Genomic DNA, 27,790 nt, shown 5'->3' with positions numbered 1-27,790 from the left:
ACAATACATTTCTATTAATGTTAAGTTCATGTGGTAGTCCATAAACATTGCACAATATAAGTGTCAGATGACAATACTTTAAATTGCGTTATGTCTAGCTCATGATATAACCAGTCCTGGATCATTGAAAATTAAACATTAAAAGGTATCTAAAGGATTGGAGTCCACCTGCACTATGGGGAATCTGTTTGCTGATGCAGAGTGGACACAGACACAGCCCACTCTTCTCTATGGGTGGTCTGATGTAAATGGACTGCCTTTCTTTGTCCATCTTTTCTGTGCAACCCTTGGTAAGTGTCCAGGCACTATATCTAGTGAATTGATTTGTTTATTGAATATATTTTCATATGCTGTTACTCAAATCACTGTATATTTTTCATTATAGGTGTTTATGGTGTCTCTCCCTCAAACTCCTGAAGAAGCAGAAAAAACACGAAACTAGTTGAGTACTGACCAGCAGTCTTTCTATAGAGTACTGATTAATATTGTATTTATAATCTTACAATATTTTCCTACCGGTTTACAATATTATCTTTATATGGTGCAATTACTAATTACAACACAGCTGGGTCAGAACATCAGGATGAAATGAGAACCAATTTTTTTAATGCACATGTTCACTTTGTAGTTATATTTTTGTATCTTGCTGCTAATTTTTAAAAAAATATGTTTGATTTTATATTCTGTTGTGTGTTTGTTGGTACCAAGAAAATCCTCAAGCCCCTCCCCATTTCTTTGATATTTTCTATGATCCACCAGATGGATAGGTAATGGATTCCGATCCATCTGTTTTTAGTGGGGAATAGATTTCCCACTAGCAACAATAGACCCTCATACAAAAACAGATTCTCAACAGTGACAATAGATCCCCTGGCAGGCAGCATCAATAGACCCTCCAGGACACCCCACACCCCTTGCTATTACATACATTCAGTGATGGAGGTGCCGGAACTGCGTTCCCCCGCGTTCTCGCTGAAAAAAAGCTCTGGTGTTCTGACAGGGGGATGCCCCCCCCCCCCCCGCCAAAACACTCTACTCAGAGCTGATTGGGAGCTGATCAGCAGACCTTTTCCGATTATGCCACCTCAACTGAAGGGTCAACTTCTATCGGACCGACTGCCATAACGTGGGCTGAATGTCGGACGGTTTTTATTGAACCGTCCAATGTCACCCAACATGTCTTTGCTGTATAAATTTCCCAACATGTATATGTTTATACCAACATGTATATATATATATATATATATATTTAAAAATAAACACACACATACATACAGTGCCTTGCGAAAGTATTCGGCCCCCTTGAACTTTGCAACCTTTTGCCACATTTAAGGCTTCAAACATAAAGATATAAAACTGTAATTTTTTGTGAAGAATCAACAACAAGTGGGGCACAATCATGAAGTGGAACAAAATTTATTGGATATTTCAAACATTGTTAACAAATAAAAAACTGAAAAATTGGGCGTGCAAAATTATTCAGCCCCTTTACTTTCAGTGCAGCAAACTCTCTCCAAAAGTTCAGTGAGGATCTCTGAATGATCCAATGTTGACCTAAATGACTAATGATGATAAATAGAATCCACCTGTGTGTAGTTAAGTCTCTGTTAGTGTTGAGCGAACACGGACTGTATTATTCGTGTTCGTACCGAATAATTGGATTTTTTGTACCCGAACACGGACACGGACACTTTACTGTATGTTCGGGTAAAAATCCGTGTTCGGTCGTTTTATTTCCGGGTTTTGCATGCTTTGGCGCTCTTTTCATGGCGGGCTTTCAACAGCCAATCAACAATCGTTTAACTGGTGTGCCTTAAGCCATCCCAGCCATGCCTGCAAATGTCTCAGTAGCTGTGATTGGCCGTCTGAAGCATGTGACCAAGTCTTTATAAGTTCGAAGCAGCCGCAGCGGCGTCATTATGCTGCTTAGATTCAGGGACAGAGCACACATCAACGTGCTGGCTGCTGATTAGGGAAAGATAGGCAGGAAAAAACCATTTGTGTCCGGATAGAATTGAGGGACAGGTCGGAGTGTTTAGGCAGGGCGAGTTGTAGGCATTTTAGGGATAGAGTCTGCTGAATTATATAGGGTCAGTGTCTTCTACAAACTACAATCGATATTGCTGTGTGGGGGGTGGGGTCTGCACTCAATCCTGATCTACGATCTCTTCTCAATCCTGTTAGGGACAGAGTCTGCTGAATTTTAGGGAAACTGTGTTCTACAAACTACAATCGATATTGCTGTGTGGTGTGGGATTGGAGATAGGCAGGTGTCAGTGATCCACATCCATTTTTCTGTGTGTGAGCTGCAGTGAACACAATCTTTTTGGGCTGCAGTGAACACAATCTTTTTGGGCTGCAGTGAACACAATCTTTTTGGGCTGCAGTGAACACAATCTTTTTGGGCTGCAGTGAACACAATCTTTTTGGGGTGCAGTGAACAAAATCTTTTTGGGGTGCAGTGAACACAATCCTTTTTGGTGTGCAGTGAACACAATCTTTGTGGGGTGCAGTGAACAAAATCCTTTGTGGGGTGCAGTGAACACAATCTTTTTGGGGTGCAGTGAACAAAATCCTTTTTGGGGTGCAGTGAACAACATCCTTTTTGGGGTGCAGTGAACACAATCTTTTTGGGGTGCAGTGAACAAAATCCTTTGTGGGGTGCAGTGAACACAATCTTTTTGGGGTGCAGTGAACACAATCTTTTTGGGGTGGAGTGAACAACATCCTTTTTGGGGTGCAGTGAACAAAATCCTTTTTGGGGTGCAGTGAACAAAATCATTTTTGGGGTGCAGTGAACACAATCTTTTTGGGGTGCAGTGAACACAATCTTTGTGGGGTGCAGTGAACACAATCTTTTTGGGGTGGAGTGAACAACATCCTTTTTGGGGTGCAGTGAACAACATCCTTTTTGGGGTGCAGTGAACACAATCTTTTTGGGGTGCAGTGAACACAATCTTTGTGGGGTACAGTGAACAGAATCTTTGTGGGGTGCAGTGAACACAATCTTTGGGGGGTACAGTGAACACAATCTTTGTGAGGTGCAGTGAACACAATCTTTGTGGGGTGCAGTGAACACAATCATTGTGGGGTGCAGTGAACTCAATCTTTGTGGGGTACAGTGAACACAATCTCATACTGAAGGTTTGAGGGTGCTGCCTGTTCCATACTCCCCCTACTCCTCATCTAGCCTTTTAGGGGTACAAACAATAGTAATTGGGGCCTAGTGTGGTTGTGTACGTGTGATATACATACACTTTTTTGGGATCATATTTTCTATTCCGCTATTTAATCAAAAACCTTTGGGGATCAGTTAAATTGGGGGATAGTCTGTGTTGGTACGTGTGAGAGAGATCCACCTTTCCAAGTTGTTGGGGTTCATCTCATACTTCTGAAGGTTTGAGGGTGCTGCCTGTTCCATACTCCCCCTACTCCTAGCCTTTTAGGGGTACAAACAATAGTAATTGGGGCCTAGTGTGGTTGTGTACGTGTGATATACATACACTTTTTTGGGATCATATTTTCTATTCCGCTATTTAATCAAAAACCTTTGGGGATCAGTTAAATTGGGGGATAGTCTGTGTTGGTACGTGTGAGAGAGATCCACCTTTCCAAGTTGTTGGGGTTCATCTCATACTTCTGAAGGTTTGAGGGTGCTGCCTGTTCCATACTCCCCCTACTCCTAGCCTTTTAGGGGTACAAACAATAGTAATTGGGGCCTAGTGTGGTTGTGTACGTGTGATATACATACACTTTTTTGGGATCATATTTTCTATTCCGCTATTTAATCAAAAACCTTTGGGGATCAGTTAAATTGGGGGATAGTCTGTGTTGGTACGTGTGAGAGAGATCCACCTTTCCAAGTTGTTGGGGTTCATCTCATACTTCTGAAGGTTTGAGGGTGCTGCCTGTTCCATACTCCCCCTACTCCTAGCCTTTTAGGGGTACAAACAATAGTAATTGGGGCCTAGTGTGGTTGTGTACGTGTGATATACATACACTTTTTTGGGATCATATTTTCTATTCCGCTATTTAATCAAAAACCTTTGGGGATCAGTTAAATTGGGGGATAGTCTGTGTTGGTACGTGTGAGAGAGATCCACCTTTCCAAGTTGTTGGGGTTCATCTCATACTTCTGAAGGTTTGAGGGTGCTGCCTGTTCCATACTCCCCCTACTCCTAGCCTTTTAGGGGTACAAACAATAGTAATTGGGGCCTAGTGTGGTTGTGTACGTGTGATATACATACACTTTTTTGGGATCATATTTTCTATTCCGCTATTTAATCAAAAACCTTTGGGGATCAGTTAAATTGGGGGATAGTCTGTGTTGGTACGTGTGAGAGAGATCCACCTTTCCAAGTTGTTGGGGTTCATCTCATACTTCTGGAGGTTTGAGGGTGCTGCCTGTTCCATACTCCCCCTACTCCTAGCCTTTTAGGGGTACAAACAATAGTAATTGGGGCCTAGTGTGGTTGTGTACGTGTGATATACATACACTTTTTTGGGATCATATTTTCTATTCCGCTATTTAATCAAAAACCTTTGGGGATCAGTTAAATTGGGGGATAGTCTGTGTTGGTACGTGTGAGAGAGATCCACCTTTCCAAGTTGTTGAGGTTCATCTCATACTTCTGAAGGTTTGAGGGTGCTGCCTGTTCCATACTCCCCCTACTCCTAGCCTTTTAGGGGTACAAACAATAGTAATTGGGGCCTAGTGTGGTTGTGTACGTGTGATATACATACACTTTTTTGGGATCATATTTTCTATTCCGCTATTTAATCAAAAACCTTTGGGGATCAGTTAAATTGGGGGATAGTCTGTGTTGGTACGTGTGAGAGAGATCCACCTTTCCAAGTTGTTGGGGTTCATCTCATACTTCTGAAGGTTTGAGGGTGCTGCCTGTTCCATACTCCCCCTACTCCTAGCCTTTTAGGGGTACAAACAATAGTAATTGGGGCCTAGTGTGGTTGTGTACGTGTGATATACATACACTTTTTTGGGATCATATTTTCTATTCCGCTATTTAATCAAAAACCTTTGGGGATCAGTTAAATTGGGGGATAGTCTGTGTTGGTACGTGTGAGAGAGATCCACCTTTCCAAGTTGTTGGGGTTCATCTCATACTTCTGAAGGTTTGAGGGTGCTGCCTGTTCCATACTCCCCCTACTCCTAGCCTTTTAGGGGTACAAACAATAGTAATTGGGGCCTAGTGTGGTTGTGTACGTGTGATATACATACACTTTTTTGGGATCATATTTTCTATTCCGCTATTTAATCAAAAACCTTTGGGGATCAGTTAAATTGGGGGATAGTCTGTGTTGGTACGTGTGAGAGAGATCCACCTTTCCAAGTTGTTGGGGTTCATCTCATACTTCTGAAGGTTTGAGGGTGCTGCCTGTTCCATACTCCCCCTACTCCTAGCCTTTTAGGGGTACAAACAATAGTAATTGGGGCCTAGTGTGGTTGTGTACGTGTGATATACATACACTTTTTTGGGATCATATTTTCTATTCCGCTATTTAATCAAAAACCTTTGGGGATCAGTTAAATTGGGGGATAGTCTGTGTTGGTACGTGTGAGAGAGATCCACCTTTCCAAGTTGTTGGGGTTCATCTCATACTTCTGAAGGTTTGAGGGTGCTGCCTGTTCCATACTCCCCCTACTCCTAGCCTTTTAGGGGTACAAACAATAGTAATTGGGGCCTAGTGTGGTTGTGTACGTGTGATATACATACACTTTTTTGGGATCATATTTTCTATTCCGCTATTTAATCAAAAACCTTTGGGGATCAGTTAAATTGGGGGATAGTCTGTGTTGGTACGTGTGAGAGAGATCCACCTTTCCAAGTTGTTGAGGTTCATCTCATACTTCTGAAGGTTTGAGGGTGCTGCCTGTTCCATACTCCCCCTACTCCTAGCCTTTTAGGGGTACAAACAATAGTAATTGGGGCCTAGTGTGGTTGTGTACGTGTGATATACATACACTTTTTTGGGATCATATTTTCTATTCCGCTATTTAATCAAAAACCTTTGGGGATCAGTTAAATTGGGGGATAGTCTGTGTTGGTACGTGTGAGAGAGATCCACCTTTCCAAGTTGTTGGGGTTCATCTCATACTTCTGAAGGTTTGAGGGTGCTGCCTGTTCCATACTCCCCCTACTCCTAGCCTTTTAGGGGTACAAACAATAGTAATTGGGGCCTAGTGTGGTTGTGTACGTGTGATATACATACACTTTTTTGGGATCATATTTTCTATTCCGCTATTTAATCAAAAACCTTTGGGGATCAGTTAAATTGGGGGATAGTCTGTGTTGGTACGTGTGAGAGAGATCCACCTTTCCAAGTTGTTGAGGTTCATCTCATACTTCTGAAGGTTTGAGGGTGCTGCCTGTTCCATACTCCCCCTACTCCTAGCCTTTTAGGGGTACAAACAATAGTAATTGGGGCCTAGTGTGGTTGTGTACGTGTGATATACATACACTTTTTTGGGATCATATTTTCTATTCCGCTATTTAATCAAAAACCTTTGGGGATCAGTTAAATTGGGGGATAGTCTGTGTTGGTACGTGTGAGAGAGATCCACCTTTCCAAGTTGTTGGGGTTCATCTCATACTTCTGAAGGTTTGAGGGTGCTGCCTGTTCCATACTCCCCCTACTCCTAGCCTTTTAGGGGTACAAACAATAGTAATTGGGGCCTAGTGTGGTTGTGTACGTGTGATATACATACACTTTTTTGGGATCATATTTTCTATTCCGCTATTTAATCAAAAACCTTTGGGGATCAGTTAAATTGGGGGATAGTCTGTGTTGGTACGTGTGAGAGAGATCCACCTTTCCAAGTTGTTGGGGTTCATCTCATACTTCTGAAGGTTTGAGGGTGCTGCCTGTTCCATACTCCCCCTACTCCTAGCCTTTTAGGGGTACAAACATTAGTAATTGGGGCCTAGTGTGGTTGTGTACGTGTGATATACATACACTTTTTTGGGATCATATTTTCTATTCCGCTATTTAATCAAAAACCTTTGGGGATCAGTTAAATTGGGGGATAGTCTGTGTTGGTACGTGTGAGAGAGATCCACCTTTCCAAGTTGTTGGGGTTCATCTCATACTTCTGAAGGTTTGAGGGTGCTGCCTGTTCCATACTCCCCCTACTCCTAGCCTTTTAGGGGTACAAACAATAGTAATTGGGGCCTAGTGTGGTTGTGTACGTGTGATATACATACACTTTTTTGGGATCATATTTTCTATTCCGCTATTTAATCAAAAACCTTTGGGGATCAGTTAAATTGGGGGATAGTCTGTGTTGGTACGTGTGAGAGAGATCCACCTTTCCAAGTTGTTGAGGTTCATCTCATACTTCTGAAGGTTTGAGGGTGCTGCCTGTTCCATACTCCCCCTACTCCTAGCCTTTTAGGGGTACAAACAATAGTAATTGGGGCCTAGTGTGGTTGTGTACGTGTGATATACATACACTTTTTTGGGATTATATTTTCTATTCCGCTATTTAATCAAAAACCTTTGGGGATCAGTTAAATTGGGGGATAGTCTGTGTTGGTACGTGTGAGAGAGATCCACCTTTCCAAGTTGTTGGGGTTCATCTCATACTTCTGAAGGTTTGAGGGTGCTGCCTGTTCCATACTCCCCCTACTCCTAGCCTTTTAGGGGTACAAACAATAGTAATTGGGGCCTAGTGTGGTTGTGTACGTGTGATATACATACACTTTTTTGGGATCATATTTTCTATTCCGCTATTTAATCAAAAACCTTTGGGGATCAGTTAAATTGGGGGATAGTCTGTGTTGGTACGTGTGAGAGAGATCCACCTTTCCAAGTTGTTGGGGTTCATCTCATACTTCTGAAGGTTTGAGGGTGCTGCCTGTTCCATACTCCCCCTACTCCTAGCCTTTTAGGGGTACAAACAATAGTAATTGGGGCCTAGTGTGGTTGTGTACGTGTGATATACATACACTTTTTTGGGATCATATTTTCTATTCCGCTATTTAATCAAAAACCTTTGGGGATCAGTTAAATTGGGGGATAGTCTGTGTTGGTACGTGTGAGAGAGATCCACCTTTCCAAGTTGTTGGGGTTCATCTCATACTTCTGAAGGTTTGAGGGTGCTGCCTGTTCCATACCCCCCCTACTCCTCATCTAGCCTTTTAGGGGTACAAACAATAGTAATTGGGGCCTAGTGTGGTTGTGTACGTGCGAGATACATACACTTTTTTTGATCATATTTCCTATTCCGCTATTCAATAAAAACCTTTGAGGATCAATTGAATTGCGGGATAGTCTGTGTCGGTACGTGTGAGAGAGATCCACCTTTCCAAGTTGTTGGGGTTCATCTCATACTTCTGAAGGTTTGAGGGTGCTGCCTGTTCCATACCCCCCCTACTCCTCATCTAGCCTTTTAGGGGTACAAACAATAGTAATTGGGGCCTAGTGTGGTTGTGTACGTGCGAGATACATACACTTTTTTTGATCATATTTCCTATTCCGCTATTCAATAAAAACCTTTGAGGATCAATTGAATTGCGGGATAGTCTGTGTCGGTACGTGTGAGAGAGATCCACCTTTCCAAGTTGTTGGGGTTCATCTCATACTTCTGAAGGTTTGAGGGTGCTGCCTGTTCCATACCCCCCCTACTCCTCATCTAGCCTTTTAGGGGTACAAACAATAGTAATTGGGGCCTAGTGTGGTTGTGTACGTGCGAGATACATACACTTTTTTTGATCATATTTCCTATTCCGCTATTCAATAAAAACCTTTGAGGATCAATTGAATTGCGGGATAGTCTGTGTCGGTACGTGTGAGAGAGATCCACCTTTCCAAGTTGTTGGGGTTCATCTCATACTTCTGAAGGTTTGAGGGTGCTGCCTGTTCCATACCCCCCCTACTCCTCATCTAGCCTTTTAGGGGTACAAACAATAGTAATTGGGGCCTAGTGTGGTTGTGTACGTGCGAGATACATACACTTTTTTTGATCATATTTCCTATTCCGCTATTCAATAAAAACCTTTGAGGATCAATTGAATTGCGGGATAGTCTGTGTCGGTACGTGTGAGAGAGATCCACCTTTCCAAGTTGTTGGGGTTCATCTCATACTTCTGAAGGTTTGAGGGTGCTGCCTGTTCCATACCCCCCCTACTCCTCATCTAGCCTTTTAGGGGTACAAACAATAGTAATTGGGGCCTAGTGTGGTTGTGTACGTGCGAGATACATACACTTTTTTTGATCATATTTCCTATTCCGCTATTCAATAAAAACCTTTGAGGATCAATTGAATTGCGGGATAGTCTGTGTCGGTACGTGTGAGAGAGATCCACCTTTCCAAGTTGTTGGGGTTCATCTCATACTTCTGAAGGTTTGAGGGTGCTGCCTGTTCCATACCCCCCCTACTCCTCATCTAGCCTTTTAGGGGTACAAACAATAGTAATTGGGGCCTAGTGTGGTTGTGTACGTGCGAGATACATACACTTTTTTTGATCATATTTCCTATTCCGCTATTCAATAAAAACCTTTGAGGATCAATTGAATTGCGGGATAGTCTGTGTCGGTACGTGTGAGAGAGATCCACCTTTCCAAGTTGTTGGGGTTCATCTCATACTTCTGAAGGTTTGAGGGTGCTGCCTGTTCCATACTCCCCCTACTCCTCATCTAGCCTTTTAGGGGTACAAACAATAGTAATTGGGGCCTAGTGTGGTTGTGTACGTGTGATATACATACACTTTTTTTGGATCATATTTTCTATTCCGCTATTCAATAAAAACCTTTCTAGGGCAAGATCTTAAATTACAGAAATATGAGGAGACCGTCAAATAAGGGCCGTGGCCTGGGTCGTGGTGCTGCTGGTAGAGCTCCTGTTGCAAGGAGAGGACATGGTCGATCTGTGCCAGCTACACGCACAAGTGAAACACCTTCCTCAAGTGTGAGTAGGCGACAGAACCTGCATCAGTATTTGGTAGGGCATCAAACGCCCCTAGAAGTGATGAGGCCAGAACAAGTTGAGGCGATAGTAGATTGGTTTGCTGCTGACAGTGCCTCCAGTTCCTTCACATTGTCTCCCACCCAGTCTACTGCAGAAAGGTCAGAGTTGGCACCTGCAGCCAATGTCCAACCGTCTTTCACCTCACCCCCTTGCAAATCAGGCCAGCAGTCTGAGCCCCAAGCCATACAGCAGTCTCTTATTCTTTTTGAGGACTCTGTCAGCAGGGTTTCCCAGGGCCATCCACCTAGCCCTGCCCCAGAAGTGGAAGAGATTGAGTGCAGCGATGCCCAACCACTTATTTCTCAAGATGAGTACATGCAAGGATCATCGCAGCACGTCTCCGATGATGACGAAACGCAGGTGCCAACTGCTGCGGCGTTCAGCATTGTGGAGACCGACAAGGAGGGCAGGGGTGAAGACTGGGTGGAAGATGATGTGGAGGACGATGAGGTCCTCGACCCCACATGGAATGAACGTCATGCAGGTGAACTGAGTAGTTTGGAGGAAGAGGCGGTGGTCGCACAGAGCCACCAGCACAGCAGAAGAGGGAGCAGGGTGCAGAAGCGGAGCGGCCGTGCCCTAGACACTACGCCCGCTACTGCCCAACGCAGCAAGGGAACGAGCGCACCAAAGTCAGCTCAAAGGAGTTCTCTAGCGTGGAAGTTCTTTAGAAAATGTGCTGATGACAGGACACGAGTGGTTTGCACCCTGTGCAATCAGAGCTTGAAGCGAGGCATGAACCTTCTCAACCTGAGCACAACCTGCATGATCAGGCATCTAAGTGCAAAGCACGAGCTGCAGTGGAGTACACACCTTCAAAACCAAGAAACGTCTCTGGCTCATCCTGCTTCCTCTTCTGCTGCAGTCTCGGCCGCTCCAGCCACATCTGTAGTGATACCGGCACCTGCCACCCCGCAAACAGACGATCTGTCAGCAACACCACCACCTGGGTCACCAACAACCATCTCCACAATGTCCCGTGGAAGCGTTCAGCTTTCCATCTCCCAAACACTTGAGAGGAAGAGGAAGTACCCCCCTACCCACCCGCGATCCCTGGCCCTGAATGCCAGCATTTCAAAATTATTGGCCTTTGAAATGCTGTCATTCCGTCTGGTGGAGACGCACAGTTTTAAAAACCTTATGTCGGTGGCTGTCCCACAGTACGTCGTGCCCAGCCGCCACTACTTTTCCAGGCAAGCCATCCCTTCCCTGCACAACCAAGTGGGGGAAAAAATCAGGTGTGCACTGCGCAACGCCATCTGTGCCAAGGTCCACCTAACTACGGATACGTGGACCAGTAAGCACGGTCAGGGGCGTTATATCTCCCTAACGGCACACTGGGTAAATGCAGTGGCGGATGGGCCTGAGGCGGATAGCAATTTGGCGCATGTCCTTCCACCACCGAGGATTGCAGGGCGCTTCAGTTTGCCTCCTGTTCCTAACTCCTCCTACTCCGCTTCCTCATCCTCTACCGCCTCCTCATCCGGACAGCGTAACACCTTCACCACCAACTTCAGCACGGCCAGGGGTAAACGACAGCAGGCAGTTTTACAACTTGCCTGTTTGGGGGACAAACCACACACCGCGCAGGAGTTGTGGAGGAGCATGGAACAGCAGACAAATGAGTGGTTGCTGCCAGCGAGCCTCAAGCCCGGCCTGGTGGTGTGCGATAACGGGCGAAATCTCATAGCAGCTCTGGGCCTAGCCGGTTTGACGCACATCCCTTGCCTGGTGCATGTGCTGAATTTGGTGGTGCAGAGGTTCCTTAAAAACTACCCCGATATGTCAGAGCTGCTGCAGAAAGTGCGGGCCGTTTGTGCGCACTTTCGGCGTTCTCACCCTGCTGCTGCTCGCCTGGCAGCGCTGCAGCGTAACTTCGGCCTTCCCGCTCACCGCCTCATATGTGACGTGCCCACAAGGTGGAACTCCACCTTGCACATGCTGGAAAGACTGTGCGAGCAGCAGCAGGCCATAGTGGAGTTTCAGCTGCAGCACGCACGCGTGAGTCGCTCTGCGGAACAGCACCACTTCACCACCAATAACTGGGCCTCCATGCGAGACCTGTGTGCCTTGTTGCGCTGTTTTGAGTACTCCACCAACATGGCCAGTGGCAATGACGCCGTTCTCAGCTTAACTATCCCACTTCTATGCCTCCTTGAAAAAACAATTCGGGCGATGATGGAAGAGGATGTGGCACAGGATGAGGAGGAGGAGGAGGATGAAGAGGTAACATTTCCAAGGCTTTCAGGGCAGTCATTCGCAAGGGGCTCCGAGGGTGGGTTCCTGCACACGCAAACGCCAGGGACGCAATTGTCCAGCAGGGGCACAGTTCTGGAGGATGAGGAGGATGAGGAGGAGGAGGAGCTGGAGGAGGAGATGGAACCATGTTCACAGCAGGGTGGCACCCAGGCCAGCTCATGGCCATCACTGGTGCGTGGCTGGGGGGATACAGAGGACACGGACCATACACCTCCCACAGAGGACAGCCTTTCGTTGCCTCTGGGCAGCCTGGCACACATGAGCGATTACATGCTGCAGTGTCTCCACAACGACCGCCGAGTTGCCCACATTCTAACTTGTGCTGATTACTGGGTGGCCACGCTGCTGGATCCCCGTTACAAGGACAACGTACCGTCCTTAATTCACTCACTGGAGCGCGATCGCAAGATGCGCGAGTACAAGCGCACGCTGGTAGACGCCATGCTGCTGGCATTCCCATCTGACAGCGGGGCCACAGTGGAAGCACAAGGCAGAGGAGGAGGAGGAGGAGGTCGCCAACGCAACCAGGGCACCGCCAGCACCTCAGAAGGCAGGGTTAGCATGGCCGAAATGTGGAAAAGCTTTGTCAGCACGCCACAACAAACAGCAGCACCAGCAGCTCAGATGGAACGTCTTAGCAGGAGGCAGCATTTTACCAACATGGTGGAGCAGTATGTGTGCACACGCCTACATGTAGTGAATGACGGGTCTGCCCCCTTCAACTTCTGGGTCTCCAAATTGGGCACATGGCCTGAGCTTGCCCTTTACGCCTTGGAGGTGCTGGCGTGCCCTGCAGCCAGTGTATTATCTGAACGGGTATTTAGCACGGCTGGGGGCGTTATAACAGACAAGCGCAGCCGCCTGTCCAGAGACAATGTGGACAAGCTCACGTTCATTAAAATGAACCAGGCATGGATCCCACGGGACTTTTCCGTACCTTATGCAGAATAGCAATGGATACCGACCTTACCCACCCATTGTTCCATTTTTGCTCTTTCTCACTCTTTTGGGGTGTACCCTCATTTAAAATTTGTGAAAAGAAGCAGTGTTGGCTACCTCGTCCTCCTCCTCAGGGCCAGATTAATGTAGGGGCTATTGGAGCTGCAGCTCCAGGCCCCTACCTTTTATATAGGCCCCGGGTTGGCCATATTCACTGTTACCGCTCTTCTGTCACTTGTAAACACAGAAGTCTGGCTTCTATGCTCGCTTCCCCAGGCAGCACCCTCAGAACCTCCCCACACAGCGTGAAGGCCGGACAAGGAGGGACAGTTGGCGATGCATGGATGTGTTTATGGGCTTCAGAGACAGCATCCCATGTTGAATTAGGCATGCATGGCTGCACCCTTCCTCCTCTGGGTGCATGGCAAGGCACGGCCCTAAGGCCCTTCAAAATCCTCAGCACCAAGCCCATGATGCTGTTAATCCGGCCCTGGTCCTCCTCCACCGCCGCTTCCACCTACACCGCCCATAGGTGTGCGCAGCCTATTGCATTAAGGTGTGCACCCCAAAGTTGAAATACACATGCATGTGTTTGCCAGCAGGGAGAGTAATGTATCGGGGCCATGTACCTGTAGGCAAGGAGAAATAGAGCAGAGCAGGTCCCAGGGAGATCTTTCCCATCTCCTCACTGGCAATGCTATGTGCCCTAGGTGATTAGGGTGTGCCCAGGCACACCCAGCACACCCTGTGCGCACGCCTATGTCACCGCCACATCCACCACCACCTCAACCTCCCTCCTACTCCATATGGGCCTCGTCCTTCAGAGATGAAGAAGAACATTGTTTTATTTTTCTGTTTTTTTTTGTTGTTTTAAGTTATTTCCCTATCCACATTTGTTTGCAGAGCACTTGCCATGCTCTTAATTACGTTTTGCTGCCATTTGCAGCACTCTAGCCCTTTCCTTTGGTGTTTTAGAGCCATTTTAGTGCCTTAAAGTTCGGGTCCCCATTGACTTCAATGGGGTTCGGTGTCCGGGAAAAGTTCGGTAAAAGTCCGGGACACGGACCCGGACTTTTTTTTAAAGTTCGGCCGAACCCGTCGAACACGGACATCTAGGTGTCCGCTCAACCCTAGTCTCTGTATAAATGCACCTGCACTGTGATAGTCTCAGAGGTCCGTTTAAAGCGCAGAGAGCATCATGAAGAACAAGGAACACACCAGGCAGGTCCGAGATACTGTTGTGGAGAAGTTTAAAGCCAGATTTGGATTCAAAAAGATTTCACAAGCTTTAAACATCCCAAGGGGCACTGTGCAAACGATAATATTGAAATGGAAGGAGTATCAGATCACTGCAAATCTACGAAGAACTGGCCGTCCCTCTAAACTTTCAGCTCATACAAGGAGAAGACTGATCAGAGATGCAGCCAAGAGGCCCATGATCACTCTGGATGAACTGCAGAGATCTACAGCTGAGGTGGGAGACTCTGTCCATAGGACAACAATCAGTCGTATACTGCACAAATCTGGCCTTTATGGAAGAGTGGCAAGAAGAAAGCCATTTCTTAAAGATATCCATAAAAAGTGTTGTTTAAAGTTTCCCACAAGCCACCTGGGAGACACACCAAACATGTGGAAGAAGGTGCTCTGGTCAGATGAAACCAAAATAAAACTTTTTGGCAATAACGTTATGTTTGGCGTAAAAGCAACACAGCTCATCACCCTGAACACACCATTCCCACTGTCAAACATGGTGGTGGAAGCATCATGGTTTGGGCCTGCTTTTCTTCAGCAGGGACAGGAAAGATGGTTAAAATTGATGGGAAGGTGGATGGAGCCAAATACAGGACCATTCTGGAAGAAAACCTGATGGAGTCTGCAAAAGACCTGAGACACGGACGGAGATTTGTCTTCCAACAAGACAATGATCCAAAACATAAAGCAAAATCTACAATGGAATGGTTCACAAATAAACATATCCAGGTGTTAGAATGGCCAAGTCAAAGTCCAGACCTGAATCCAATCGAGAATCTGTGGAAAGAACTGAAAACTGCTGTTCACAAACGCTCTCCATCCAACCTCACTGAGCTTGAGCTGTTTTGCAAGGAGGAATGGGCAAAATTTTCAGTCTCTCGATATGCAAAACTGATAGAGACATACCCCAAGCGACTTACAGCTGTAATCGCAGCAAAAGGTGGCACTACAAAGTATTAACTTAAGGGGGCTGAATAATTTTGCACGCCCAATTTTTCAGTTTTTTATTTGTTAAAAAAGTTTGAAATATCCAATACGTTTTGTTCCACTTCATGATTGTGTCCCACTTGTTGATTCTTCACAAAAAATAACAGTTTTATATCTTTATGTTTAAAGCCTGAAATGTGGCAAAAGATCGCAAAGTTCAAGGGGGCCGAATACTTTTGCAAGGCACTGTATATATAAATATATACTTATATTTTATATGTGTGTATATATATATACATATATATATATATATATATATATATATATATATATATATTTTTTTTTTGTTGTTTTTTTTTTTTTTTGTTTAATGAATACATAACTGTATTATTTGGTAAATCTTTCTTGCCTCTCTTGAGTTCACTTCTGTATTTCATTTAAATTAGCTAAATGAAAATGTTTTTTCTTTTCAAGCCTGACACTTGTAATCTGTGTGGATGTTATCACTTGTGCATATGATCTGCAATGAGTGTAGAGAAGCAGTTGCATAAAGTAAATTAAAGTATAACTTAACCGAATCGCTAAAATCTCATTTAAGCTCTAACACGTTAATTAAATTTCTGTTTTCAGTCTTTTCAGATCTGCTGCTTTCATTAAAAGAATACCAGGTGATTGTGTCGTAAAGAGCCTTGTTTTAAGAACTTCCTGTTATGGGGTGACAACTGTCTCCCGAATGCACTCCATTGTCACCCCATCACTATTTCCTGATGGAGACCACTGCCATACAAACACACATTGCACAGGCATGGACCACTGTTGTCACTATCAGGGAGCCTGTTCAGAGCAATGTCACACAGCAGAAACAGGAGCAAAATGCATGTAGATAGGAAGTGGCTTAAAGTTAGTGCAGGAGATGATCAAATCATTGATATGCAAAAAGGATGAAAACATTATTTGATGAAAAAAGGAGCAGTTGTTTATGATCATTCATATGTAAAATGGATGAAAACATTTTCTGATGAAAAAAGTGACAGTTGTTTATGATTTACAGTGCTTTATTTAGCTAGATGTCATTCAATAAGGGTTTAGATCTACTTAAAATTAGGCAAAATTGGTGGAACAAGGGTTTCAAGAGCAAATACCGTAAGGATTCATGAACATAGTAATTGAGTTTGCTTCTTTTTTATGTTAAGGCTGACATCTCATTCAGTAAAGAAAACATGCATGTAGGCTACAAGAAATCCAAGGGGAAAGTACAGCCAATGTACACGTGCCTCCATGGGATACTGAACTGATAGTCGATAGATAGAACTGATAGAAGACAGAAAAGATATCATTCACCATGATTGTTTATGCTTCCTACTGGCACTTTCTTCTTAGAGTTCAGTAAATTGTATGGGCTCTACCAGATGACTGTATTCACTGTACGGTGAATTGAAGTTAGCGCTCAAGAAAAATGTTCAAGCAGAAAGCTTTTTCAGACAAACCTCAAGTTTTGTTCAAGAGTCCGGCAATTTACAACTACATCTTTTTTCATTTAAAATACGTTGATGTAAGGTGACACTCCTGCAATAATCATCTGCCATTACTGTAAACGTGATAAAAAATATATTTAGACATTCTTAAAAATACATTGCTACTATTTTGTGCTGTTTTAAAAATATTCTTTTACGCAGAAATAGACAGTACGTTATATTAGTTTGGCTTTTTAGTTGAACAAAATGAGCTAAACATTTTTAGATTTGAGCAATTATAAGCCTAGAATGAACAAATCATTTTTATATATACTAACCCAGCAAAAAGGTTTTTTTTTTTACAAATTGCATATTACTCATGTGGTAATCTGTATGTAGCTGTCAGGTAATGCTTGCATCAGTGCCTGTGCAGGTCCTTAGTACCTGTCTGTGCGAGCATCCGCTGCATTATACACTTCAATTAGCATAAAGACAAGCAGATGTTACAACTGCTTCATGCCTAATTTATAGCATATTATGATTTTATTTTTGGTTATCGCTGGTAACAAAAAAGGTTTCCTTTTTCCTTTTTTTTGTAGTTTTTACAAGCTATTCATTTAAGCCATGAAAAAAAAAGCAACGTTGATGATATGCAAAGTGCAGTAACTGACATCAGCCATTTGGATTTCTGTTTTCTAATTCCGTTAAAAATTTGTTAATTGGTTGCCATGGGCCACAGCATCTTGCAAATTGTTCTTTTTACTACTGAATACGTTTGGCTCTGTGCCATTTACTGGGGTGCATTATGAAGGTGTAGATGCACCATTTCATTATCAAGCACCACAAAATAACATGGTTTATAATCACCTTCTTATTCTCATAAAAACCACTTGCCGACCATAAAATTTAGATACATGGCAGCTAAGTGGCACGGCGGCGCCAAATCACGTACCTAGTCCATGATTCGACACCTTCAGATCTGGGGCATGCATGCGCTCTGCCGGCGACCCCCTCCCGCTGTGGTTATACACAGTTTGAGCTGATTGGCGGGTACACTTGACTCAGTGCCGGAACAAGGTCATCCAGTGCCCAGGGCAAATATGCCAAACTGCCCCCCTCCTTACTTTAGGGTTAGGGTCAGGGCACCCTTGTCCCTGAAATAACCCATTATGCCCAGGGCAGCCGTCCCTCCTGCCCACCCCTTGTCCCGGCCCTGGCCTGACTCGATGTCCGCTGGCACCCACTGATCATTCGGTAGGAAGAACGGTGGTCTGCCTATGTACACAAGGCAGATCGCTGTTCTGTCAGTACAGAAGGTATAGATCCTGTGTTCCTACAAACCAGGAACATGGATCTATACCTTCCCATAGTACAAGCACCTCCCCCACAGTAAGAAAACACCATCTAGGCACACAGTTAACCCTTTGATCACCCCTGATGTTAACCCTTCCCAACCAGGGTCATTAGTACAGTGAATAAAAATGAGTAGGAGTTGGAGAGAAACACCTGTTTGGAGTGCTGCACATTTGTTGGAAGCTGCCAGATAGCCAAATTGGGATTGTGATAACCATGGGGTACATACTTGTTCTGCCGGGGGTGGTTCTGGGTTATCACATGGTAGAAAATACTTACTGAATAGACTATAAACCAGAGTGCCCATGGCGCAGGTATTGGTGATACATTACAGTTCCATCCATCCTTCCTAGACCTTCTGCCAGCAGACACCAGCCATCAAAAGGAGACATTTACCTGCCTGTATCATTTTACCTCTGTGAGTGCAATCTTTCTATATTATTTTGCGTTTAACCTTATTAAATACACTTAGATGGCCTGCACCTTCTTTTTGCTTTTTATTTACAATTTACAGAGGCATCCAATATACTCATTGAAGAAGAGCTGCAGCTATTTATATAGTGGATTTCTTTTATCTTCATTGATCCCACATACTGGCATTAAGGCATACATGGGCTATATACCCACTTTTTGTTTGCGCTAAGGGACTTTTTTATTCTTCATTAGTACAGTGACAGTGCATATTTTTTAGCGTCATTGGTCCCAATAAAGTGTCAGAAATGTCAGTTAGTGTCTGATTTGTCCACCACAATATCACAGTCCTGCTATGAGTCGCTGATTGCTGCCATTGCTAGTAAATAAATAAAAATATTCCAAAGTTTGTAGACGCTATAACTTTTGCACAAACAAATCAATATACGCTTATTAGGATAGTTTTTACCAAAAATATGTAGCAGAGTACATATTGGCCTAAAATGATGAAGAAGTTTGATTTTTTTCAATTTTTTTATCGGATGTGTTTTATAGCAGAAAGTATAAAATATTAGGATTTTTCAAAATTGTTTATAGCACAAAAAATAAAAACCGCAGAGATGATCAAATACCACCGAAAGAAAGCTCCATTTGTGGGAAAAAAAAAGATTTTATGCGAGTACAGCGTTGCACGACAGAACAATTGCCAAGTTAAAGTAACGCAGTGCTGTATCAAAAAAAATGGCCTGGTCATTAGGGATGGGCAAACTGTTTGGCCCGAGCATGAGTGTACATTGTACCCATACCCATTTACCAAAAAAAAGCTTCAAAAAGTAATCCTTTATTAAAAAATAAATAGTGTCCCGCAATGTAAATCCATTGTCAATCATGCCGCCCGCCGGACCCAAAAAATGTTGAGTGCCTCCTCTGCGCTTTGACATTTTTTCTATAGGCAAGGGGTGGGGCCACCTGGCTATGTCACCTGATGGCACCACTCTGTCTGACCTCACGCTGGTGCATGCTGGGTATGTGAACTTAGAAGGAGGCTGTGCCACCTGGTGATGTAGCCAGGTGGCCCTGCCCCTTGCCTATATAAGAAATGTTAGAGCGCAGAGTAGGCATTTGGTGGGAATCCTGCCAGGATGCATTCGGCGAGAGGCCTCCCAGGAGGCAAGAGCGTTTAAAATATTTTTTATTTTTCGGGTCCGGCGGGCGGCGTGATTGATGATGGATTTAGATAGAGGGAAACTATTTTTTTATTTTTTTAATAAAGGATTTGTCAAAAATAGTTTTTTGTACTTATTACTTTTTTACACTTTTTTTGGTGAAGGGTAGGGGTGCTCACTCATCCCCCCCCCTCTCCTGACCTACCAGGCTGCATTCCCGGATAGGGATCTGGTACTCTTTTAAATTTTGGCATAGCGTTCTCTTTGAAATTCAAAGCAGACCCGACTGAGGGGGGGGGGGGGGGGCTCCATGTTTTTTTCTTTATTTTTGCAATAGTCGGGTGCCAGCAATTGTAACTGCGAGTCATTTTAAATGAGATTTGACCAAAGGGTATCATCTACTGTAAATGAATCATTATATGAATAAAATGATAAAATGAATAGACGATAATGGGTACAATAAAATAAAGTGACTCAGTGAAAAGTGGATCCAATATATCCGTTGGTGATAATAAATTAAAATAGTAGATATAATAATAACTTTAAAGTGATCGAGTGCAATATCTCATAAAAAAAAAGTGGCAGAAGGTAAATAAATAAGGTGAAGACTGTGACTATTAAATTCTATTTTATTGTACCCATTATCGTCTATTAATTTTATCATTGTATTCATTTACCTATTCATTTACAGTAGATGATAGCCTTTGGATATTATTGGACCTAATTTGGTCACTTTTTGGTCACTAAGCACTTTATATTTATACCAGTATTTTTATTTTTATTTTTTGATTTTGTTTTAAATATTTACCATCACTATCACTTTATTGCACTATATGCAATTTTTTATACTGTTGATTGTTTCTGGTATGCAATTATTATAACTGTAATACATCTATTGTGGTGTTAGATATTCCATTAGTACCACTCTCATATAAGAATACCCCAACATTTTTAGGCAGCACCATCCACCTCACCATCCCATCTCACCATACACTTTTTCTGAATATATACTTTATAGACTATATCTTGAGGTAGGCTGCAGCCATAAATTATTTCCATAAGCGCGGAATTCCCAATCCATATGAGAAGTGGGGAATGTCATCTCTTCTCCTCATCCCAGCAACATGAATGGCAAAGGAGATAACATGTGAAAATCATTATTGTGGCTTATCTACATTTGATAAACAGACACCTTTGTTGTGATGTTTGAGAATAAATTACTTCACAGAACAAGCAGACAAAGGTGTCCGTTTATGAAACCGACATGAGCAGCGATCCTGATGATCGCAGCTCATCTCGGATCATTATTGGTTTATGAAACAGAGATGATCTGGGGAGAACATGCTGATCATCTCCACACACGGAGAATCTGTCATTGAAAGGCACAGAAACGGCCAGTTTATAAAGGTGCGATCTCCGCACACTTCACTCGTGATCTGTGCCAGAATTCACACTCTCAGATTCACCAGCCCAGAGTTGGAGAATCGGGGAGAGAATACAGAATCAATCCCCTTCCTCGATCAGTCCCCCCAAGACAGGAAACATGTCCTCCTGCCATATTTATGTACATATATATATATATATATACACAGTATATATACAGGGAGTGCAGAATTATTAGGCAAATGAGTATTTTTGAGGATTAATTTTATTATTGAACAACAACCATGTTCTCAATGAACCCAAAAAACTCATTAATATCAAAGCTGACTATTTTTGGAAGTAGTTTTTGGTTTGTTTTTAGTTTGTTTTTAGTTTTAGCTATTTTAGGGGGATATCTGTGTGTGCTGGTGACTATTACTGTGCATAATTATTAGGCAACTTAACAAAAATCAAAGATACCGTATACCCATTTCAATTATTTATTTTTACCAGTGAAACCAATATAACATCTCAACATTCACAAATATACATTTCTGACATTCAAAAACAAAACAAAAACAAATCAGTGACCAATATAGCCACCTTTCTTTGCAAGGACACTCAAAAGCCTGCCATCCATGGATTCTGTCAGTGTTTTGATCTGTTCACCATCAACATTGCGTGCAGCAGCAACCACAGCCTCCCAGACACTGTTCAGAGAGGTGTACTGTTTTCCCTCCTTGTAAATCTCACATTTGATGATGGACCACAGGTTCTCAATGGGGTTCAGATCAGGTGAACAAGGAGGCCATGTCATTAGCTTTTCTTCTTTTATACCCTTTCTTGCCAGCCACGCTGTGGAGTACTTGGACGCGTGTGATGGAGCATTGTCCTGCATGAAAATCATGTTTTTCTTGAAGGATACAGACTTCTTCCTGTACCACTGCTTGAAGAAGGTGTCTTCCAGAAACTGGCAGTAGGACTGGGAGTTGAGCTTGACTCCATCCTCAACCCAAAAAGGCCCCACAAGCTCATCTTTGATGATACCAGCCCAAACCAGTACTCCACCTCCACCTTGCTGGCGTCTGAGTCGGACTGGAGCTCTCTGCCCTTTACCAATCCAGCCACGGGCCCATCCATCTGGCCCATCAAGACTCACTCTCATTTCATCAGTCCATAAAACCTTTGAAAAATCAGTCTTGAGATATTTCTTGGCCCAGTCTTGACATTTCAGCTTGTGTGTCTTGTTCAGTGGTGGTCGTCTTTCAGCCTTTCTTACCTTGGCCATGTCTCTAAATATTGCACACCTTGTGCTTTTGGGCACTCCAGTGATGTTGCAGCTCTGAAATATGGCCAAACTGGTGGCAAGTGGCATCTTGGCAGCTGCACGCTTGACTTTTCTCAGTTCATGGGCTGTTATTTTGCGCCTTGGTTTTTCCACACGCTTCTTGCGACCCTGTTGACTATTTTGAATGAAATGCTTGATTGTTCGATGATCACGCTTCAGAAGCTTTGCAATTTTAAGAGTGCTGCATCCCTCTGCAAGATATCTCACTATTTTTGACTTTTCTGAGCCTGTCAAGTCCTTCTTTTGACCCATTTTGCCCAAGGAAAGGAAGTTGCCTAATAATTATGCACACCTGATATAGGGTGTTGATGTCATTAGACCGCACCCCTTCTCATTACAGAGATGCACATCACCTAATATGCTTAATTGGTAGTAGGCTTTCGAGCCTATACAGCTTGGAGTAAGACAACATGCATAAAGAGGATGATGTGGTCAAAATACTCATTTGCCTAATAATTCTGCACTCCCTGTATATATATATATATATATATATATATATATATATATAAATTAGGGATAGACCGATATGTTTTTTTCAGGGCCAATACCGATATTTTGGTCACAACGTATCGGTATCGGCCGATATGGGCCGATATTTTGTACATTTAAAGTTTTGAAAAATAAAAACAATATTTGACACAAATCTGGTACTGAACATGTTAATTTTTGTTTAATGCTTAATGGCTGGCTTGCTGGCACCCTGTGGTGGGTGGCTGACTGGCTGGCACGCTGTTGTGGGTGGGTGGCTGGCTGGCACCCTTCGGTAGGTGGTCGGCTGACACCCTGTGGTAAGTGGGTGGCTGGCACAGGGGCTGTGGGTGACTGGCTGGTACAGGGCCTTTGGGCGGCTGGCTGGTACAGGGCCTGTGGCTGGCTGGTACAGGGCCTGTGGGTGGCTGGCTGTCTGGCACCCTGTCTGTGGATGGCTGGCTGCTGGTACCCTGTGGTGGGTGGCTGGCTGGCTGGCACCCTGTGGTGGGTGGGTGGCTGGCTGGCACCCTGTGGTGGCTGGCTGGCTGGCACCCTGTGGTGGGTGGGTGGCTGGCACAGGGGCTGTGGGTGGCTGGCTGGTACAGTGTCTGTGGCTGGCTGGCACAGGGCCTGTGGCTGGCTGGCTGGCTGGTACAGGACCTGTGAGTGGCTGGCTCACTGGTACAGTGCCTGTGGCTGGCTGGCTGGTACAGGACATGTGGATGTGGGTAGCTGGCTGGCACTGGGCTGCTGTGGGTGGGTGTATGGCTGTGATACACTCCCGCGAGACTAGTCCCGACTCCAGACGAGGCTGTCCAAGGCGAGGGAGGCGGCCTAAGAAGGCAGAATAACGTCACAAAAATATCTGCGATTTCGGCCAGTTCTGGGGCCGATACCGATATATCGGGGAAACTGCATATCGGCCCCCGATATATCGGCCTTGCGGATAATCTGTCTATCCCTAATATGAATTGAGTGTGAATATATATATATATATATATATATATATATATATATATATATATATTGTGTAGGGGGTCTAATTATTGTATTAACAGTAGGTGGGGGTCTCCTCTGAGAATGTCTGTGTATTGACCAGTGGTAATTTACTGATGCTTAATAAACGGGCACCAGAGTGTTTCAGTGATTCTCTCGTACTGTTATCTTGCTATGTCTCACGACATTACAGGCAGCCCATTCAATTTTTACATGGATCTTGGCCGTTTTCAGGGGAAAAACTTCTCCTCTGTTCTCCCTGTGAGAAGTAAAGTTCTCCGCTTCATAAACATGTTGCCAGAGGAGATCCTTTTCCTCTGAGAACTGCCGAAAAGTGAACTAAGAAAACATTCATAAACGCACACCAGAAAGATCAGGGATGGTGTGTGGTAAAGTTTTTTTTAATGCTTGTTAATAATAGGTGAAGGCCAATGTACGAAGAGTGAGTATTCACCGCAGAATACTTATGTGCCTGGGAAAAACTCCTAACACTTTTGGACATTTAAAGAATTCACATTCCAACCAAGAGGGGTTTACCAACTGCATAGAGATGTTTTGGTGTTGACCTTAAATTAATGGTGTACAGTGCCACCTCTATGTAATCAGCAAGACCCTACTGGCCTACTAATTAAACAATTAAGACACAAAAGTGGAGGTGGAGTGCCTGCACTTAGAACAGAAATTGTGAAGTATGTTGTGGTGATGGCGACAGCAGCCTAAGGCCCCTTTCACACATACGGTCCGTTCAGTTCATCAGTTCAGTCAAGTTTTTTGTCTTCAGTCAACGTCTGTTTTCATCTCAGTTCATATCCCTTTTTCATCCTTTTTCCATCAGTTGTCATCCGTTTTTCATCCGTTTTTCGTCAGTTGTTATCTGTTTTTCATCCGTTGTCATCCGTTTTCATCCATTGTCATCCGTTTTTCATCCGTTTTCATCCGTCGTCATCTGTTTTTCATCCGTTGTCATCCGTTTTTTTGACGGATGAAAAATAGGGCATTCATCCGTTCAAAAAAACAGACATTGACGGAAGCAGATGAAAACGGATGTTAAAGGATGATCATCCGTTGTCATCCGTTTTTACATAGAGATACATTGATGTCCGTTTTTCATCCGTCAACGGATGGATGAAAAATGGACAAACGGACAGCATGTGTGAAAGAGGCCAGAGATTTTCCAGCTCACAGACAATAATCTAACTGCCAACAGAGTGAGAGTGATCATCATTGGGGTCAGTTAACTCTAAAGTAACCCTTTACACACACAATCAATAGCTGCAAACGCATGTTGTAACAGAAACATGCACCATTCATAGTATCTGTTGTAGCAAGCCTGACTTATAGGACATCTGCAATATCCACTGACACATGAGCCTGGAGTAAAACAAAGTAAAGAATATAGTAGCAAGAAATATTTAGATTCTGGTTTAGAGCATTTAGAGATAAAAGGTAAAGGATAACTCCACTTTCATGGGAAAAAAATAGCAAATACCAAAAAAATAATATAAGGTATACAATTGCGACACAAGTCTTATTGTAATTGAATGTTATTAAAAATGACCTTTCCTTTTCAATCTGCAGCTCTGTAATTTTCTGTAAAGTGCAATGCAATATGGCTACTTGGAGGTGTTCTTTGTTTTTTGGCATCCCCTGCAACAAAAATGTAATTTTTGGAGAGATACTCCCAATAGGAAATAATGTCTAAAGGGATGCAGACTATGCAATTTTTTTCATTAGAGCCCTGATTTTGCAGCAGCTGGTTGATAGTTATGAAACCACTCCCATTAGACTCACTCAGCACAGGGGCACAGAGGAACAATAACAAACAAAATAGCCCCTGGCCCCACCTATAACTGGCCTTCACAGCAAGGAGCCCATGGAAGGGAAACGCATGCAAGACAAAACCAGAAAAATTGCCAGCTCAACTCACCAACCAGTTTGCTTAACAAATTAACCTGCCTAACAGTATGCGTTAAAAACGGGTTTAGTTAGCACACATTTGCAAACGCATGCGTAAGCTGCAGGGCCACTTCACGGCCCCCTGTATTATCTGCAGTCCTAACTCCTGTATGAGAGTCTCCACAGTGGAAGCACATGCATTCTAATGGATAGATAGGAGGCAGTTAGGCCTGGATGTAGGTCAACCCTCCTTAAAGGCACAGGGGCACAATGGACACCCAGCACATAGCACAATGGCAGCAAAAGCGTCTAGTGTGTCACCTCACCAGTATACATCAACAGCAAACAAAATACCTATAAATGGCTTTCATAGCAAAGAGCACATGGAAGGGCAACGCATGCAAGACAAAACCAGAAAAATTCCCAGCTCAACTAGCCAACCAGTCTGCTTACCATCCAAATTAACCTGTCTAACAGGGGTTTAGTTAGCACAGAGGAACAAACAGTGATTTCTTCAGAATGACAAAATCTAGGTATCTGCCACAAAGTTTGTTAAAATCCTTCTTGCAGTGTACATAGATCATCCATGGTTACAAGAAAAAAGAAAAAAATTAAAAAAATTATATATATCTATATATATATATATATATATATATATATATATACAGTGCCTTGCGAAAGTATTCGGCCCCCTTGAACTTTGCGACCTTTTGCCACATTTCAGGCTTCAAACATAAAGATATAAAACTGTAATTTTTTGTGAAGAATCAACAACAAGTGGGACACAATCATGAAGTGGAACGAAATTTATTGGATATTTCAAACTTTGTTAACAAATAAGAAACTGAAAAATTGGGTGTGCAAAATTATTCAGCCCCTTTACTTTCAGTGCAGCAAACTCTCTCCAGAAGTTCAGTGAGGATCTCTGAATGATCCAATGTTGACCTAAATGACTAATGATGATAAATAGAATCCACCTGTGTGTAATCAAATCTCCGTATAAATGCACCTGCACTGTGATAGTCTCAGAGGTCCATTTAAAGCGCAGAGAGCATCATGAAGAACAAGGAACACACCAGGCAGGTCCGAGATACTGTTGTGGAGAAGTTTAAAGCTGGATTTGGATACAAAAATATTTCCCAAGCTTTAAACATCCCAAGGAGCACTGTGCAAGCGATAATATTGAAATATAAGAAAAAATATAAAAATATTTCCGCGCTAATAATAATGAATAAAAGGAAATGATAAATATCAGCAGCCAACACAAAATCAACCAACAGTGATTCAAATTGCAATATAACATAAAAGTGTAGCGCTACAAAAAAATGATAACCATAAAACTAATAGTAAATAAGTGTCCAAATGAATGAGTTCCTAATAATCACGATAGTGTATGAAAAAATGTCCAACTGAATTAATCTTCAATAAAAGTGAAGAAGACATAAATCCACAAGTGCAATGGTCCAAAAGAAAAGGGAGGAATTCTTCCCAGGGCACCAGGAGTGTATGAAGGAAAGGGGACACCTCTGTGATGGGATATGATAAGCAGCTTACCAAATTTCCATGGCTGCTCAGATTAGTGAGCTAGCCTCTCCCAGCTGTTAAATCCAAACCACTGAAGGTTGAAAGGTACTTTTTTAGCTCCAAGGAATCGCCACTTGAGATGTAGTAGGATCGGTATGGGATTGGCACTCATCAATAAATATCGTCAATCATACATGAATATGTGAAGAGAGGAGAGAGGCAACACACATAGCGTAATCCCATTTAAAACTTGTAGTCTTGTTTATTTAAAAGTTATACTCACAGTGTATCTTAACAAACAGGCATATCAATAGCGTTATCAGGGATGAGGATGCGGCGTCCCGCAAAACAGTCCCAGATGGTAGGTGATGGAGGCCGGCTAGTTTCAAGGGGCGTGTGGACGTTGCGTCTGGAGTCGCCAACGTTTCGTCTCAATAGACTTCGT

Source organism: Pelophylax lessonae (assembly GCF_965119305.1).
Source record: "Pelophylax lessonae genome assembly, chromosome: 8".
Taxonomy (NCBI): domain Eukaryota; kingdom Metazoa; phylum Chordata; class Amphibia; order Anura; family Ranidae; genus Pelophylax; species Pelophylax lessonae.
This window is presented reverse-complemented; position numbering follows the sequence as displayed.